Source organism: Malus sylvestris, chromosome 17, assembly GCF_916048215.2.
Source record: "Malus sylvestris chromosome 17, drMalSylv7.2, whole genome shotgun sequence".
NCBI classification, from domain to species: Eukaryota; Viridiplantae; Streptophyta; class Magnoliopsida; order Rosales; family Rosaceae; genus Malus; species Malus sylvestris.
In genome coordinates this window covers 19,994,067-20,009,164 of record NC_062276.1, presented here as the reverse complement: position 1 = coordinate 20,009,164, position 15,098 = coordinate 19,994,067, and the positions used below count along the sequence as shown (strand labels likewise).

The 15,098-nt window shown below is 38.0% G+C and overlaps 1 long non-coding RNA gene across 15 annotated transcripts; it reads left to right on the top strand.

Moving 5' to 3' along the window:
- The first annotated feature begins 362 nt into the window (after positions 1 to 362).
- Positions 363 to 14,781, top strand: LOC126612672 (uncharacterized). Of its 15 annotated transcripts, none has more exons than XR_007619227.1 (12): positions 363 to 616; positions 785 to 1,031; positions 1,379 to 1,458; positions 2,067 to 2,121; positions 2,740 to 3,037; positions 3,727 to 3,845; positions 3,934 to 4,006; positions 5,857 to 5,942; positions 6,476 to 6,577; positions 11,518 to 11,562; positions 12,270 to 12,344; positions 12,868 to 13,467. It is a non-coding gene; the product is annotated as an uncharacterized LOC126612672 (long non-coding RNA). The 15 variants fall into 15 exon arrangements; XR_007619226.1 differs by having other exon boundaries at positions 3,938 to 4,006; positions 12,868 to 13,176; XR_007619234.1 differs by having other exon boundaries at positions 2,740 to 2,758; positions 2,982 to 3,037; positions 3,727 to 5,942.
- The last annotated feature ends 317 nt before the right edge of the window (positions 14,782 to 15,098 follow it).

Here is a 15,098-nt window from a genome sequence, read left to right as displayed (position 1 = left end):
TACATTCCTAATATTAGATTTGAAGCTGATATATTATATTTGGAGGATAGATAAGTAATTTTTCATAAAGAAATAGTGTATGAAGTTAATTTTGAAGGGTAAATTAAACCTTAAATTCGCAATCTATATGAAATGTTAAAGGCTTATAGACGAGAAAAATGCGATATTACGCTCTAAAGTGTGTTAAGTGATTTAAGTTGACAAAAAATTAGATAAAATAACTTTGAGTATAACAGTAGGGATATAATTAGTAATTTTTAATGAATTTAAGAATTTATTTTATCGAAAAATAATTCACCTAATTTGTAGTGAGGTGGTAGTTCAGAGATTACTTTGGCACTTTATTTTTTATATATATTTTTTTTAAGCAAAACGGTAACTGGAAGTCTGAAGAGATGATGGTTACGGACAGAGGCGGAGGGATGTGACACTGTTTTCTGTGCGGAGGCAAAGCTTGCGGTTGCAGCGTTTGTGATTTTGACCCCGGGGATGGCCTGTTGTCACTCCCACTCTTGGCTGCTCCCCAATATTCAATCCCTTTCCCTCTGCAGATGGAGAAGCTTCACTTTCAGATTGGTAGGAACAACAACAACAATCTCCCCTAATTTCCCATAAGGTATAAATACCTCCCACAAGTCACTCTTTCAATTGCTGCTGTTTCATACACACATACATATTCACACACACACACACACACTATATGCTAGCTAATTGGTTCTTGGGCAAGCGTCTGAATTTCCAATTTCTCGTATTTTTTAACCGGAATTATTTTTCATAAATTTAGGGCTACTGCAATGCGTTCAATCGTAGTTTTTATTCGGCTTCACCAGGAGTTGTTAGTGAGAATGTTGATGCTGCCGCCACCCCCGCCTTTTACTCTAAAAGTGAGGGAGTAGTACACCGAGACATGCTGCTGGCTTCGACTTTGATAAAGCATGAAGAGAAAACAGTGAATAGTAACCCTTCAGATGGTAGAGTAATGCTCGTCGACGGCACATCCATCATTTATAGAGCATACTATAAGATTTTAGGTGTCGATTCCTTCCTTCTCTTGGCATAATATATATAACACTAATGGTTTTGTCATCACTTTCGATTTACAACAACATATTTACTTGCAAAAGATCACATATGTGCAATGTTGGAGTAGCATGTTAATTCTATACTGGGACGTTTTCTGCATATTTTGAACCTTGCACAAGAATTTGTTTGAACCTTGCACAAGAATTTGTTTGAACAATAGTTTGGTTTTATTGGGATACATGTTACTTTTACTCATAGCGTGCATCTTAAAATTAGCTTATTTGATTTTCGTTAATGTTGTTTTCTTTTTCATTCGATAGTATCCACTAATCTTTGTTTCTGTTGATGAGAGTAGCAAAGCTGCATCATGGACATCTGTCACATGCCGTTGGAAACGGAGATTGGGTGTTGACCATCTTCTCAGCACTTTCTCTTGTAAGTGATATTTATATAAAAGATTGAGCTTTTTTGCTGTTTTTTCTTTTCATGTACTTGTAATAAGATCAAAACGTATGTTATTCTCCTCTTCAGTTGCAATGTACTCAAGAAGTTGTGATGTCTATAGATTGTTGACTGAACAGCAAAGATACATTAATTGTTGTGTAAATATATGATGTGTAATAAAACTAAACTTTATTGATGATCTTTTCTATTTAATCGAGGCATCCTGATCCCAATAATAATTAAAAAGATATTTATTTTATTATTTTTAAAATAAATGTCACTCTAGGGCTTTTTGTGGGTGTAACTTGGTTAAATTGGAAGTGTTTTAGTTGTGCATCTTTTGATTAAGTTAGACCATATGCACAACCATGGGGTATCCTCTTGTTATGATAATTTTCGTGTTACAATTTCTTTTTCACTGATAAATATGTGAACCTTTCTAAAGTGCTATAACTGGGTATAACAATATTATATAAGGTGCAATGCACTAACAAGTCTTTATGGATGTGTTGAACCCAAACCAAAAGTAGACACATTGTCTTTTGTCATTTGGAATTTTTCTGGTCTAAGGCCTTTTCTTTTAATTGATTTTCTTGCAGATAATTGATGTCCTGATGTTTATCCCTTCCCATGTGGCAGTATGATTTTATTCCAGTACGTATTTTGTGTATTTTCATTCTATTTCACTTGTAGGTTCTAGACTTCTAGTTTGCATGTTCTCTATCTATTTTTACGGAGTTGGCTGGCAATGTGTTTCATATTGATCGGGTCATTCTACCTTGGTTAAACAAACTTAAAAGGATTAGTGCTGCTGAACTGGTAGGGAAAACAGAGAGATGAGAAGGAGAGGGGAAGACTCGAAAGAGAACTATAGGCAGGCTTCAGTATTCCATAATGCAAGCATGTCTTGAAGAGCTAGATGATCAACTACATCAAATTAAGTAGCTCCATAACCCAATCGGCAATCCATAGTTAACTGAATTCCTTAATTGAATTGTATTCCTCCCAAATTATTTCTTTACCTCATTGTCCATCAACTAGTTATCGTTGTTTCCGTTTTTTGTGGTTTCAACTTTCAAATGTTTTTTCATATAAAATGCGGATATTAGTTGTTAGAAATAATTTTATTTATAAGTAGACATGGAGCCATTAAACTTGCTTGGTTTTGTTCTCCTTGAGTTTATTCAATTTCTGATATCATAGTCCCCCACTTTTGTCCTGTAACACAACTAATAACTTTTTTCTTCTTCTTTTTTTTGTCTTTTCATGTAGGTGGTGTTTGACCGTGATGGTGTGATACAAATTTTGTTGGCCTCTTCATTTTGTTATTGATATTCTTATATTTGTATTTACTTGTACACTTCCAAATTGCATCACCATAGAGCTCATTAAATGCTATATACATATAAAGTCTTGGGTTTAGCTAGTGAAGTCGTACTTACTGTGCTCAATATGCAGGTGGGGGAGCATGTTTTCCAAGCCCAATTTTGATAAGACAGACATTCTCTTTTCAGGAATTTCATTTGGTCAAACATGTAATTCATCCAAAGAAAGTGTTAAAAAGGAAAAGGTATGCTTCTTTTATTTTATTTTTTCCCTTGGTTTGCATGTTGGAGTTGAGATTGTAGGCCATTCTGAAAAAGAAAGTAGTGGTTGTTTGTCGGTTTGCATGCATCATTTATTGTCCTATTAACCTTCGTTTGTTAATATATCACAATATATAAACATAAGTCGATGTAATTATAGAATATATGAAACGTTATACAGTAATTGAACCTTTCTGGATTATAGTTTAAAATGATTACGGCCCAAATTATCAATCAATTATGAAAACCCCTAATGATGTATGTAGTATGTGCATTAGAGCCTACCCTGTACCATAGAACATAGTGTAACTGTAGCCCCTACCATAGAACCTAGTATACCCTGGACCGGTTTCCGTTTTATGTACTGACTTAGACCCAAATGGGAGGTAAATTGGGAATGTTTATCTATCTTTCATCTTTGTTTAGAGAGTCACATTTTGCTTTATATCATGTATTTCATCTTTTCATTTGTACGCCTTTACCTTGAAGTAATTTAAAGCTTACCATGTGAAGTAAGTTTTGACTTTAGCATTTACTGATATCCTTGTTCTCCTTCCTTCTTTTTTGCTTTGTTGCCCCAGCATTATTTTTCTGTCTTAAGATTTGTAAGCTAATGTTTTAAAACAATAAGAGATTATGATGTGTCTTTATATTATCTTTATTTTATTTGAAGGCCTGAATTTTCATCATACTCTGTACCCCGCATACAAGAGCAGTCGCCCCCGTACACCTGACACCATTGTCCAGGGACTCCAATACTTGAAAGCATCAATCAAGGCTATGTCCATTAAGGTGATTGAGGAAATAGCTCCATATCACAGCTTCATAGGACCAGTTAACCCCATAGGTATGTTGTGATTGATCATGAGTCTACTCAAAGGCAGGTGCCCGGTGTGGAAGCTGATGATGTGATTGGGACATTGGCTGTTAGAAGTGTTGATAGTGGGTACAAGGTAAAACTCTTAAGTTATTTTATGAAAGAAGACTATTCTATATTTATTTTTTAAATATACTTAATGTTATCCAAGTATGATTATATTTTTTGGTTGTAGCTAAAGAATGATTAAATAAAATTTCGTTTCTTTTTTTGGTAATTGGTACAAACAAAATTTCATTTCTATCCATATGAAAATAGGTCACTTTGATTGTCAAGTGGGACTTCAATCTCTGCTCACCTTCCCAGAGTGTTCGAGATTAATTGTAATTAGAAATCTAAGAATATATTGTTTCCTACCTTTTTGTGTGATCTAGTTAAAGTGATTTGGTTTTTGTTTAATGTCTTCTATAACCAGGGTTGTGTTCCATTTGAACCCTTTTTGGGTTGTGACTAATGAATCTTGTGTTCTCTCTGTTTTTGTCGTGTGACAAAACTGAATTCCTGTTTCATTAGTCACAACCCAAAAAGGGTTCAAATGTTTAGAAGTGGGTGAGTAAAAAGTTTGGCTGTAGTCATTGTCTCAAAACTGTTTGTGGTTTAACAGTTTCACATTTTGTGCTAGTAAATAGAAGGGGGTGAAACGTTTGGCTGCAGTCATTGTCTCAAAACTATTTATGGTTTAGCAGTTTGACATTTTGGGCTCGTTTGGGAAGTGCTTTTAAATGATTGAAAGCGCTTTTAGAGAAAATGTTTTCAAACCAATCCTTAGTAAAACTGCAAGTTAATCCTGGAAAAGCACTTTAAGTGCTTCTTGCAAGAAGCACCTAACTTGTTCTTCTTGCAGGGAGGGCTTCAAGTGCTTTTGAACCCAAAAATATTTTCTCTAAAAGTGCTTGCAGTAATTTAAAAGCACTTCCAAACGAACCAAAAGACTTTTGACCGTGTTTAGTAGAAAAACTTAAAAACATTTTGGATTATAGAAGCACTTTCTGGAAAAGCACCTGACATCTACTCCTTCACCAAGCACTCCCAAGTGTTTCTCTAGGAATCACTTGGATTTTAATAAAAATTTCAATGTATCTGTAATACTTGCACTTCTAGCAAAAGCACGTATGAGCAAACATGCTTTCTAAATAAGCAGTCCCAAACAGGTCCTAAATAATATCAAGGTAGAAGTTATCCTAGTTCTAAGAGGAACAAGATACTCCAAGTTACCATTGAAGCGGAGATTTCTAAGGGGAGGTCAAGGAAAGCCTTCAGAGAAAACTGGTGTCATTGATAAACTTCGTCCAAAACTGAAGTCCCTTCTCAGACTAGCTCATGCCATTTTATAATTTATTAGTAATTACTCTAGTCTTTCCAGATAGAATCTTTAAATTTCCTATACATCACTAATAACAACTACTCCCATAACAACTACCAAGACTATGCATACAGCATTAATAATCCACCAAACCCATTAGCTTTTCTATGCATAAGTATTCCTCAATACCTAGTAAGATTAACCAGATAATAATTTTTCTGCATCACATGTGCTGGGATTGGGAGCTAATGGAAGACTTGGCGCAAAATCGAGCGCAGTGGTGTTCTAGGATTCATACAGCTGACCCCACTTCTTATGTGCTGGGATTGGATAGTTAATGACTGTGGGATTGGATAATTACTGAATGTGGGATTGGATAATTAGTGACTGTGGGATTGGATGAGTCTTAGACAGTTATGCAACCATTAGCTGATTTTCTCCCCGTGAAAGTGGGATATAGTTCTTCTATCAGCATTCTTCCATGGAGAATATAGAATTCGTGTAATAACAAAATCATTTATAGTTTTTACAGATAACATGGTAGGATAGTTGTATGAAAATTGAAAAGAATTGTATGAATTGTTTTGCTCGGTCATTTTTCTGATTGACCTAAATTTTGACAGGTACGGGTTGTCTCCCCAGACAAAGACTTTTTTCAGATTCTATCTCCTTCGCTGCGCCTTCTACGAATTGCTCCACGTGGCTTTGAGTAAGTAACTTTATTGAATTTCTATCTTTACTTAGTAATGTATGTTCTAACCTGTATAAGAATTCTTAAAATCTGTACATGTTTGCTTGTATTTAATTTCTTATGTTCATGCAATATTGTTTAGCATAAAATACCTCTGCCGCTCAGTTTATTCCTTGCTTTTTTAGTTCTAGAAATCATTAAGTGGTGATTGATTGTCTCAAAATTCTTAATTTTAAAAAGAAAAGAAAATTTTGCTCAAAATAAAATAAAAAAACAAACAGAAAATGTGGTCTGATCGGTTTAGGATACTTAAAATTCTCATATTGCGGCAGAATTCATCAGTATTATTTTCTTTTACATTAAATTAATTAAAATAGCAGCATTTCTTGACAATTTGTAAAGAAAATGGTGCTGTGTACCAGTTTTTTTTCTTCTTTTGACAGTTTTTATGGAGGATGAAAGTCCCAAACTTTGTAGTCATATATTTTTCTATTTATTATTATTTGGATTTGTAGAGTTGAGACGCTGATGTATGTGTACTGATTTCTCAGTATGGTTTATGGAGGATTTTGCTGAAAAATATGGAAGCCTTCAACCTTCTCAGTTGGTTGATGTGATCTCACTTGTCGGTGACAAATCCGATAATATTCCAGGTTATTTTCATTTTGTTTTTTGTGAAAATTCAAATGAGAAGGGAGGAAAGTGATTATTTCATTTTTTTTCCTTTTTACTGGATAATAGTCCAACAACAACAACAACAACAACAAAGCCTTTTCCCACTAAGTGGGGTCGGCTATATGAATCCTAGAACGCCATTGCGCTCATTTGTGTCATGTCCTCCGTTAGATCCAAGTACTCAAGTCTTTTCTTAGGATCTCTTCCAAAGTTTTCCTAGGTCTTCCTCTACTCCTTCGGCCCCGAACCTCTGTCCCGTAGTCACATTTTCGAACCGGAGCGTCAGTAGGCCTTCTTTGCACATGTCCAAACCACCGGAACCGATTTTCTCTCATATTTCCTTCAATTTTGGCTACTCCTACTTTACCTCGGATATCCTAATTCCCAATCTTATCCTTTCTCGTGTGCCCATACATCCCACGAAGCATCCTCATCTCCGCTACACCCATTTTGTGTACGTTGATGCTTCACCGCCCAACATTCTGTGCCATACAACATCGCTGGCCTTATTGCCGTCCTATAAAATTTTCCCTTGAGCTTCAGTGGCCTACGACGGTCACACAACACGCCGGATGCACTCTTACACTTCATCCATCCAGCTTGTATTCTATGGTTGAGATCTCCATCTAATTCTCCGTTCTCTTGCAAGATAGATCCTAGGTAGCGAAAACAGTCACTTTTTGTGATCTTCGCTAGATTGCTCCGGTCATTAGTGTGGATAAGTATATAAATGGATAGAGATAGGAAAGCAAACACAAGATGTACGTGGTTCACCCAGATTGGCTACGTCCACGGAATAGAGGAGTTCTCATTAATTGTGAAGGGTTTACACAAGTACATAGGTTCAAGCTCTCCTTTAGTGAGTACAAGTGAATGATTTAGTACAAATGACATTAGGAGATATTGTGGGAGAATGATCTCGTAGCCACGAAACTTCTAAGTACCGGAGTGTGGTATCGTCTTGACTTGCCTTATCTGTCTCATAGGTAGATGTGGCATCTTCTCTGGAAGTACTCTTCCTCCATCCAGGGGTGGTATCTGTAACTGGTGGAGATGCACAAGGTAATGTATCAATTTCACTTGAAGCTTACTTGTAGTTTCATGCTTGGTCAAGCGAGATACAAACCATGTAGTAGGAGTCCCCCAAGTCGCCGAGCTGGGGGATCTGCTGAAAGAGGTGACAGACAAGGTAAGCAATCAGAGCTCCGGCTGATTGTTCACATTCTCCCTATCTTGCAGGCAGCATGAAGGATAAAGAGAAGAAAAATGAGGAGAGATGATATGAGATACTTTTGCTTTTGAAGAAGTAACTTTCCACAGGCTTATTCTTGAACTGGGCTGGAGGGTTTTCTGGTTTCCTCCAGAGTATAAGGCCGACTGAAGAATTTGAGGGTCAAAACAAGTCCATCAAATCTAGAGTACGTTCGACCCTGCTGATATGGGATACTTTTGCTTTTGATAGAGTAGTGGATGTATCGGCACGTGTGCTGTTACGCTTGTCTCCACATGCTTCCTTGTATCCTTCTCACTTGCCCTATCTGTTCCTCAGGCAGATGCGGTATCTTCCCTGGAAGCATAAGATGTTGAAGATGAGTACTCGAGAGCAATGCCAGGTAAGTAATCAGGTAAGGGGTTCCAGGCAGTCAGTTCCTGGCTGGAAGCTTGATTCCAAGTGCTGACTGATTGCTCTCTTTCTCCTTGTCTTGCAGGTAAGAACAAGGCCAAAGGAAAAGACAGGGAAAAAGCATGATATGGGATACTCTTGCTTTTAACCCTGATGATATGAGATATTCTTGCTCTAGTATAGCTTGTTTACAGAGGTATTATCGGGGGGAAAGAAAGCTGAATATTTCGAAAGGCTTTGTTGGGAGTGCCCTCTCAGATAAGAGAAAGGGTTGAGCATTTTTACAGGTCTGTCTGTCCGTTAGAGATGGAAGTCAACATATATAGGAGTCTCCCTAACATCAAGTAATAATGCTATTCTTTTACCCTGCTTGGTTATAGCACGGTAGTGGGGGCTGCCAGCTTCACATGTTTTAACTCTGTCAGAGCACTTTGAAAAAGTGGTTTGTGGTATCTGGAAAGCTGATGTTGCGTGTGAAGATTACAGACCTGTCGGGGGTCTGGCTCTCGAGATTCGGAGAACGATGCCTCTTCGATTTTTGAGAAAGCAATCCTGCTGGGGGTCTGGCTCTCGAGATTCGGAGAGCGGTGTCTCTTCGATTTTTGAGAAAGTAATCATGTTGGGAGTCTGGCTCTCGAGATTCGGAGGGCCGTGCCTCTTCGATTTTGGAGCAAGCAATCTTGTTGGGAGTGTTTTCTCGAATGTGAGTAAAGGTTGGGCATGTTTGCTAGTCTACCTTGCCACGAAGCACAGAGGTTGACACACAGGGACTTTCCAATTATCCAGCAGTGGTACTGTTCCTTTACCCTCTCTTCGATTTTGAGAAAGTAATCATGTTGGGAGTCTGGCTCTCGAGATTCGGAGGGCGGTGCCTCTTCGATTTTGGAGCAAGCAATCTTGTTGGGAGTGTTTTCTCGAATGTGAGTAAAGGTTGGGCATGTTTGCTAGTCTACCTTGCCACGAAGCACAAAGGTTGACACACAGGGACTTTCCAATTATCTAGCAGTGGTACTGTTCCTTTACCCTCTCTTCGATTTTTGAGAAAGTAATCATGTTAGGAGTCTGGCTCTCGAGATTCGGAGGGCGGTGCCTCTTCGATTTTGGAGCAAGCAATCTTGTTAGGAGTGTTTTCTCGAATGTGAGTAAAGGTTGGGCATGTTTGCTAGTCTACCTTGCCACGAAGCACAGAGGTTGACACACCGGGACTTTCCAATTATCCAGCAGTGGTACTGTTCCTTTACCCTTGTGGGTAATAATATGGTAGCTAGACCTTCAAAATTTATGTGTCTAAACTTTGTTAGTGTTGTTTCTTTGCAATTCTTTGGTACCCATGAGCTACTGTTGCGTGTGGGAAGTGGGTGATTGAACAGTACGATTCATGTGCTTTCTACTTCGCCAGAAATCTTCGACAGAATGCCCATAATTTCCGCAAAGCTGAGTGTGCGTGTGACAGGTGCTGACAAGGCTGGAAAAGTAGGTGCCTCTTCGATTTCTGAAATCGGCCCTCGTGGTCTGTGAGCAGCCCAGCTTTTGAGAAAGCAAGCCTCTTCGATTTCTGAGATCGGCCTTTGTGGTCTTTGAGCAGCCCAGCTTTTGAGAAAGCAAACACCTCTTCGATTTCTGAGATCGACCCTCGTGGTCTCTGAGCAGCCCAGCTTTTGAGAAAGCAAACGCCTCTTCGATTTCTGAGCAGGCGCCTCTTCGATTTTTGAAGCTTCGTCGAGTGCAGATTTTTATAGGGGCTGACATTAAGTTCCAAAGCACACTTGAATATCCACCAGTAGAAGCTCCATTCTTGCACTTCTAAGATCTTGATTTGTCCGACCTCTTCTCTCTTCAACACCTTTGAAAATGGCTGGCCCCTCCGACCGTCGTTTTGACTTGAACCTTGTTGAAGAGGCAGCCCCGCCTTCTCCAGACAACATATGGCGCCCATCCTTCGTCTCCCCTACTGGTCCTCTTACCGTTGGGGATTCCGTGATGAAGAATGATATGACCGCTGCGGTAGTGGCCAGGAACCTTCTCACTCCCAAAGATAACAGACTACTTTCCAAACGGTCTGATGAGTTGTCTGTCAAGGATTCTCTGGCTCTCAGTGTTCAGTGTGCAGGTTCTGTGTCTAATATGGCCCAACGCCTATTTGCTCGAACCCGCCAAGTTGAATCATTGGCGGCTGAAGTGATGAGTCTCAAACAGGAGATTAGAGGGCTCAAGCATGAGAATAAACAGTTGCACCGGCTCGCACATGACTATGCTACAAACATGAAGAGGAAGCTTGACCAGATGAAGGAATCTGATGGTCAGGTTTTACTTGATCATCAGAGATTTGTGGGTTTGTTCCAAAGGCATTTATTGCCTTCGTCTTCTGGGGCTGTACCGCGTAATGAAGCTCCAAATGATCAATCTCTGATGCCTCCTCCTTCTAGGGTTTTGTCCAGTACTGAGGCTCCGAATGATCCCCCTCCGGTGCCTTCTCTTTCTGGGGCTCTACCGACTGCTGAGACTTCTCCTAAGCAACCTTTGTGAAGGCTCCCTCTTGTTTGTTTATTTTGACTCAAGTATATGTACATATTACTGGATAATAGTCCAGTTATTAAAATTTAGTTATAGCATGATATTAGATGCTTTGTTTTATGAAACCTGGATATGTTGAACAGCCTAGGAAATGAGAAGTGTAGATAGTTTTCGCCCAGCCAAACGTCTTCCCAAAAATGGCAACACTCCAGAAAAGAACAATAACCTTTGGAAATATTCTTCTTCTTCTGAGGACTTCTGCTTTATCTTGGAATCCAGCCATTGTCACTGAGACCATACTTGCTTCTCATCACTTTATGGCAGATAGAATCACATTCGAGTTCAAAAGGGATTTTAATTCAAAAGAAACAAATACGCTATAATTCTCATTGTATTCGGTTAACAAATCTAACCTAATTCTCCCTGAATTCCATTGCCCCTCACCACATTCAAGTTTTGGTGAATTTTTCTGGATCAATAATAAGGAATAGATCTTGTCCTGCTGGTTTTTTTACCATAAATTGATCCACAGGTAGAGATAAAAGATTTTCATGGATCCTCCTACAGTTGGATCCACATGTTATTATATTCTGACTAATGCTTCAATTTGTTCTCCATATATTCAGAAAAGTTTCCTTGGATTACTGACAATATTAGATTAGGCGTGTGCCTTTCAATGGCTTGGAAGTCAGTATTACCTGTAAAGTTGTAAGCTAATTTGTAACTGTTGAGAACTTATCATGTCTAACTCACACTGTTGCATCTGTTCTCTCATTGCAGGCCTTGATAGAAAATGCTGATCAGGCTCTCTTGAGCAAGAACTTGGTAATCATATTTCTTTATCCAGATTCCAGATTCTCTTCTAGCTCTCCGTTTCTCTTTTCATAAGGGAGGGGTGGGATAGGGGGTTTGCCCATTCAAAAAAGAAAAAGTTTTTTTCATAAAACATAAATACGGATTTATCTTAATAATTAGTGATTAGTGTTACAATGAATTCTTGTTCCTGATAAAATTGGGCTCAGTCCTCGTTTCTCAAAAAAAAAAAATCCAAATTCTGATAATCGAGAAGATAAGATGAAAGCATTTTAAATCTGTAGTTTTCTGTCATTTCTCACCTTAAGACTGCAAGTAAATGTTTTTTTTTTTTTTTTGGTGTGGGGAGTACCCATGTACCCTTGTAATTCTGCTCTTGAGCAGCTCAAGTTTTGCTTGAGAAAAAGCCTGTTAATATTTGTTTGTTGAAGAATCAAGTCAAGCTGAAGCTTAAATCCATAAGTGAACCAAATCAAAGCCATACAAACACGTTCATTGAACAAGATAACTTGAGTATAAATATTTTATGGACAAGCTTGTGAAGAACCGTTGACAAGTTTCGGCCCTTTTAGCATATTCTTCTAATATGAATTGTCTTCTCATATTACTAGTATTCTTTAAAATCTGCAAACCGTTGTCATTTTCATTCATATAGCTAGTACTCTTTAACAACTCATGTTAATATCGTTTTGATATGTACTTCCTCTGTATGACGACAGGCACTAGTACGCTCTGATCTTCCATTGTACATGGTACCTTTTGCCACTAAAGATCTGACATTTCAGAAGCCTGAGGTTTGTGCAATTATACTTATACGAAGTTATCTTCTTTATGAAACTATAATTTTGGAGTATTTAGTTAAACAACCCCAGTCATCCGAATACATCAACCTTCTTGTTTGATTTGTGATACTATATTAATAGACCACTCATAACTTTTGGTTTAGCGTTTTCTATTATCTGCATGGAGGAAGAAGTAACGTATGTAGAGTCTGCTTAGTTCGGTCACTCAACTACATTGTAGTACGTATTTCCCTTTGTGAAATTCATTGATATCTTCAAATTTTAAGCTATCTTAGATTGGATGTTACTTGAATAATGAAAATGAATCCAGAAACCCCAAAGCTTATCAATGTTCAAAATGTTTATAAAAGTACAAAGTGAGTTTGTTTTAATATATATCCTGCTTAACTAATTTAACATGCTTGAGCGTGTGCATTTAGCATATGTGTGAAATCTTTTGACGTTGAAAATAATTCGTTTTTGTGGTTGTTAATGAGTGTTTGAGGAGCTGATTCAAAATTTCGGATGGTTACAGGACAACGGGGAGAAATTCACGAGCCTCCTAACTGCTATAAGTGCATATGCGGAAGGATTTTCAGCTGATCCAATCATCAGGAGAGCATTTTACTTATGGAACAAACTTGAAAACCAAAACCAAGTTACTTAGTTTGCGTTTAGTCGGAGTAGGAAGCGCCTGTGCTTGTTGCAAAAGACACAAGCAGTATGGTGCATCATTTTGGTTACCTATATGTAAATCAACATGGTATGATCCTAACTTGTTGGGTGTATAGGGTTCTAACAGTGGCCATCTTTTTTCTCAGCAATTAAACTTTTCTTTTTCTTCCTTCTTAGTTGCCTCTATTTGGTTTTGAACCCACCCGCCATCAAGTTTTAAATTCTCACAATTCATAAGTATACCCATTCAGCTTCCAAAATTGCCCCCACCCCATTGACTAGTGAAAGTTCTAAACTGCTGCATCAGATTTCGCACTTTCTCCAGGTTACCCTCTTGTCTTCCCCCAAGTGGTCCTTTCTTCTTTGTGTGTTTCTATAAATGTACTTCTATCCGAAATTGGTCAAATAATATTGTAGTTATATTATTATTTTGCTAAGTGGATTATCATACTTTACTCAAGCACTCCATTGTAGTTAAATAATTGTCACACTAATAAGTATAAGGGTGTGTTTGTTGTACCGGACTATTTCGGACTAGACTAGCTTCAGGGATTAAGCTAGACTGGCTTAGGGTTAGGGCTGGTTTGGTATTGCTGTGCTTTGAAAAAAAAACTACTTCTACTATGTTGTGAGAATAAGCTCATTTTTGCTGCTTTACATTTTCAGCTTTTTTTCACAAAAAACTGTGAAAATAAGTTGTTTTTAAGTGTTTACCAAACACCTTTTTGAGCTCAGTTTTTTTTAATATCCACTTTTTACAAAAGCACCTCAGTACTAAACCAGTACTTAGAATAAACTAAGTTGAACTGAATTAGTGAAACGTTTAGTTCAACGCCGGACTAAAAATAAAAAGATTAACAAACTTTAATATTACATTATTTAATATATATCTATTAATATTTTAATACATACTTATTAATATTATATTATTGTGCAACATTTTTCATTTTCTTAAGAACTCTCCCTTCCCCTAGAAACTTCTCTGCTTTTCTCCCTCTTTGACCCTATCACTTTCTCTTCGTTTCTCCATCTTCTTTTTTTCTGCACAATTCAGATCCTTCAATACTATTTTTATTGCAAGACGCAAATTTTTCAAGAGATTTTTCTAATCACTGTCTTGATTTTGAAGTGCGAGATCGCCGTCTTGCATCTGCAGTGCGAGACCGCTGTCCTGATTTTCCAGTACGTGATTGACGTCTTTCTTTGCCAGATTGAATTCTACAAATTCTCAATCTGCAATTTGAAACTTTGAAATTGTTTTGAATCAGGAAAAAAAAAAGGAGGAAGAGGAGGAAGAAAGTACCTTGATTCATTACCTGTAAAAGGAAGAGAGGTTGAACTGTAGAAAGAGAGAAGCATGAGTCGCTGCCGTCGATCGATTCCTCTGAAACCATTAATCCTTAGCGTCGCCTCCATAGAAGGCGGGATCGATTTGATGACGTAGTCATCGATCTACTACTGTTGTTGTTGTTGATGTGCGAAGGATGAGAACCATGTTAGTGTGTAAATTGTGATCTGATGTGGTAGTTGTATTTCTAGCTTATATTGCTAGGATGTTTAGCTAAATTGGTTGTATGCTTTCTTATCTAAGTCTCTTAGTTCTTAAGTAAGTGACTGTACATGTGTCTTCATCTCATAGGGTGTAAGATGGATGGCTAGGATTACTTGGATGTAATTTTGAATACTGCCAAAAAGATTGGAAGTGTAACTGTTAAGTGTAGAGAGATGTTCCTCTCTCACTAGGTGAGCAATCAAACAGTGCGTGTGTGAAGAATTGCAGAGTCATATTCTCTGCTCTCATTCATTCCCTCTCTCTCACTCTAGTCATTGCAGCATATCCTCCATTGTTGTACTACATTTTCTTCTAATTCTAACATGGCCTCAGAGCCTTGTTGGGTCTGAATCTCTGGGCGTCGATTCTGTGAGAGGTAGTGAGCAAGTGTTTGCAACACATCGTTGCAAAGAAAATAGTAGAGAGAGGTGTGATCTGAGTCTAACATGGCTGGATCTGGTGGAGGGGAGCTTCGAGCTCCGGTGTTCAACGGAGAAAACTTCGATTTCTGGCAGATTCGAATGAAAACAATCTTCCGA